Source organism: Leptonychotes weddellii, chromosome 4, assembly GCF_054177405.1.
Source record: "Leptonychotes weddellii isolate Sample4059 chromosome 4, ASM5417740v2, whole genome shotgun sequence".
NCBI classification, from domain to species: Eukaryota; Metazoa; Chordata; class Mammalia; order Carnivora; family Phocidae; genus Leptonychotes; species Leptonychotes weddellii.
Window position 1 is genome coordinate 133,878,339 of NC_138372.1, and position 4,383 is coordinate 133,882,721.

At 41.2% G+C, this 4,383-nt stretch overlaps 1 pseudogene; it reads left to right on the top strand.

The window, feature by feature from the left end:
• Positions 1-1,822: 1,822 nt before the first annotated feature.
• LOC102746643 (RNA-binding protein 25 pseudogene) lies at positions 1,823-4,161 on the top strand (annotated as a pseudogene).
• The last annotated feature ends 222 nt before the right edge of the window (positions 4,162-4,383 follow it).

A 4,383-nucleotide genomic window follows, 5' to 3' on the forward strand; every position in this document is an offset into this window, starting at 1 on the left:
GTTCACAACTCCACTGCACAAGTGCTTTTTGTGTAGTCCCCATTTAGCCACACAGCATACGAAAAAGATATGTTCTTGAAGGCCCTGATTAAAAGTAATTTTTACTGTCTTTTTCAAGGACATTCTTAAGTAAAAGTGGCTTTTTCTACTGCCAAGTGCCCATGCTACTACCTTGAATCACATTCAGTAAGGTGCCAGCAGGTGGATCCACATTTGCACTGTCAGAATCGATGTCAACACAGTGAAAAAGGAAGTTGATGTCTTAGCGTTATGCACATAGGTTTGACCATGTGGACCCTCTTTTGTGGGGACTCCCCTGAGAGTGGACAACGCTCTGACAACTATCCAAGGTACAGGCTTTGAAAAATGAGTCAGATTTTGATAGGCTAAGATGAGGGAGAGTAGGAACATCAAGAAGGCAGTAAAACGTGAGGCGTATCTAAGGAACAATGGGTAGGATATACGTCTGGTTGGAAGAGGAGGGAAGCAGAGGCAGATAAGCTGAGAAGATACCTGGAAAGGCCCAGATGCCGTCATGACCATCAATTAGGTTTAAACCAGACAGGAAGAGGAAGCTAGGGTGAGTGGTTTTTTGTCTTGTTTTCAGTTTTTGAAAGCTTTAGTTTCAAGTTATATAAAAATAAAGCTGGCCATGTTTACATTTACTAGTTATAAAATAAAAATGAGAGCATAGCTGCTTTCCTCATAAGTAATGTTTAGGGAATGAAAAAATAAACATGTGGTCAAATGCTTTGTTGTACCGAACATGCTGCACTATTTGATTTAGACAGTATTATTTTCAGAAGGAAGAAGAATGAGAACATTTATTAAGCATTTACTGTGAACTAAACACTATGCTAGTCACTTTTCATATAATGTAATCCTTACACAAGCTTATAAAAGAGATATGACCATTCATACAAATGAGGCAAATGAAGCCCAAAAAGTTAAGTAACTTTCCAAGGGACATGACTGAACTCTGATTTGGTAACATTTCATATTGTCACCTATTATCTCAAGGCATTTGGGGGAAAGTCTGAAAACAAATTTAATTATCAACCGCATATATATCTATATATCCATATATCCTAGCAATCTTTTAAAATAGGGCACAAAATATTGCCACAAACCCAAATAAATATATTAAATCTCTAAAAAGAGACTGCATATTTTGATTTTTTTGTTTCCTTCAAGGACTATTTTAAACAGTATGTAAAGCTGACTACTAGTAGTATGTTGACTGACAGAATTTTGTTAAAATATAACAACTGAAGGATGCCTGGCTGGCTCAGTTGGTAGAGCATGCGACTCCTGATCTCTGGGTTGTGAGTTTGAGCTCCACGTTGGATGCAGAGATTACTTAAAAATAAAATCTTAAAAAAAAAAAAATGTAACAACTAAGAAAAGTCAGCATTTGAATGTTACTGCTAAGCTCATCACAGTACTTATTGGATATAAACACCTTTTTACTGTATATTTTAAAATACCAGATTATGAAGAAAAGGAGGGAAAGCAATTCAAAATCATAGTCTGATGGCATCTTCTCTGACCCAAGAGAAACAAGGTGCCAAGTTTACTGACATCAATATACAGGGTCTGGATGTAAACCGCCATATCTCCACGGCTCATTCTTCCCGCACTTGGGCCTGCTCCTTTGAACAGCAATGCTCCAGAAGCTCCCCGCACAGTGTGCTTGTGTTTGCAGCCTGCGTGAGGAGGCACTTTGGAACTAGTCCCCTGGTAAGCCGCACGCAGAAACCTGGAACCGGGGGAGCCCACTCATAACCCGGAGCCCAGAAGCTGTGAAGACAGTACCATTGCCTCGGTGGCAGACTGCTGCCTATGAATGTCTTTCCTCCCTCATTTGAAGCCCTCTCCCACGGGAATCCCAGCACTCCCATCAGGGATCTGACCCCCATGGTTTCCTGACTCGCCTCCACCTGTGCCTGTAGGGGCCTCAGTGACTCCTGTACCAAGGAGCATTACGGCTGCCGCTCCACCCGTCTTAGCAGCCACTGTGTCTATGGTTGGAAAGCATCTGGGAACATGAAAGAATCATCCAGCCTTAAAGACTAAGGAAAATGATGAAAATTGTGGTCCTAACACTACAACTTTTGTTGGTGACATTTCTGAGAAAGCTTCAGACATGCTTATAAGATAACTCCTTGCTAAATGTGGCTTGGTTTTGAGCTGGAAGAGTACAAGGTGCATCTGGAAAACTTCAAGCCTTCGGATTCTATGGGTACAAGGAGCCTGAATCTACCCCTGTGCACTCAGGTTATGGCATGACCTGAAGATTGGAGAGCAGAAGCTACTTGTTAAAGTTGATGCAAGGACAAAGGCACAACTGGGTGAATTTGGAAAGAAAAGAAGAAAGCTTCTAATGGGAATGCCAGGCCAGGAACTGTCACTAATGATAAGAAGTCTCAGAGGAAGAAACAAAAGAGATCAGATGATCAAAGGTGCCTTTGAAATTTTAATACATGAATACTCCAGTGAACTCAATGCCCCCCCCACAAGAATCTGACTCTCATCCCAAGAAGAAGAAGAAAAGGAGGAGGACAGTTTCCACACACTTCTAGTGGCTCCACTGATCAATTATCCACTTACCACTAAGGAGGATATAATGGCTATAGAAATGGAAGAAGACAAAAGAGACCTGATATCCCGAGAAATCAGGAAATTCAGAGACACACACAAGGAACTGGGAGAAAGGCAACAAGGAAATGTTAAAAGAGACAGGATACTGATAAAGGACAGAGAGGAAGAGAGAAGGGATGTAAACGGGAACAAGAAAGGTGAGAATGGGAATGGGAAAGGGAGAGAACGTGAACCAAAGAAGGAATGGGAGCAAGAAGGACAATGGGACAGGGATCATGACTGCTATTGGGAAAGGAGCTCAAATCGGAATAAGGATGGCAGTTGATGGAGAGGAAAGAGCAGAGATCATGAAAGGGAATGAGGACAAGAAAGAATGTGAATGGGGGGCAGAGAAGACAAGAAGCAGGACTACGAAGAGGATGAAGAAGATGAAGATGAACAAAGAAAACCTGAACAAAAAGTCTGAGAAAGAAGCTTCTTACCAAGAGTGCCTTCAGAACTGGGAAAGCAGAGACCAGAAGAAAACCTGGGAGCATGAGAAAGAGGCTCAAAGAGAAGAGAGAAGAGAAATGGCAAAAGAAGCTAAAGGACTAAAATAATTCTTAGATTATGAAGACATAGATGACCCCAAATATCACAGAGGAAGTGTTCTTCAGCAAAGGGGGCACGACAGGGAAAAGGAAATGGAAGCAGATGAATGGGACCGAGGAGAGAGAAGGAAGAACTAGAGATCAGGTAGCACTTCTGGATCCAGATGCAGAGCTCCAGAGGCTGGAACAAGAGGCTGAGAGGATGCGGACAAGTACATGTAAAGCAAGAACCAGAACCAGAGGATGAGGAAGAAGAAGAGCAAGAAAAATGAGAGGAACCCATGGAAGAGGAAGAGCCAGAGCGAAGGCCTGTCTCAAACCAACTCTGAGGCCATCGGCTCTGCCCCATCCGTGTCCTCTGCCGGTGGCAATGCAACCCCCAACGTTCTTGGGGAGGAGTCTCCCTGTGGTATTATTATTCCTCATGAAAAGTCTCCAGACCAACAACAACCTGAAGCGCAGAGACCAAAAATAGCACTAAGTCTTAAATGGGGTCAGCCTCATTCTGTGAAGGGAAAGAAACTTCCGGTAGAGAGTGTTTTTAACAAATATGAGGATGAAGCAGTGATGATACACCATGAAAGAGGAAACTGATTCCCCTGGATTACTGTGAGGATGATAAAAACGCTGCCAAAGGCACTGTAAACACTGAAGAGAAGCATAACCACGTTAAGAGTCTCATTGAGAAAATCCCTACAGCCAAACCCAAGCTCTTTGCTTATCTCCTGGATTGGTCTATTGACAGAATGACGAATTAGAACATGGATTAGTAAGAAAATCATAGAATACACAGGTGAAAAAGGAGCTACATTCGTTGATTTCATGTGTTCTAAGATTATCGCTCACAGTTCACTTCAAATTATTTTAGATGAGGTTGCCATGGTACTTGATAAAGAAGCAGAAGTTCTCATAGTCAAAATGTGGAGATTATTGATATATGAAACAGAAGAAAATTGGTCTTGTGAAATAAAACTATACATTTGGAAAAAAATACCAATGCTCTTTTATACATGCATGTACACACACACTTAAACTTATGGCATGTTTCTCCTCTCCAATGTAAATAAATAAATTCTGTGTTCAACTGGATGGTCTGAAACTCTTTTGTTGACATTTTAAAAGAAATTACCAAAATTATTTCAAACTAATCCCCATAAGAATATTTTACTATAAAAATAAAAAAGTAACTAAA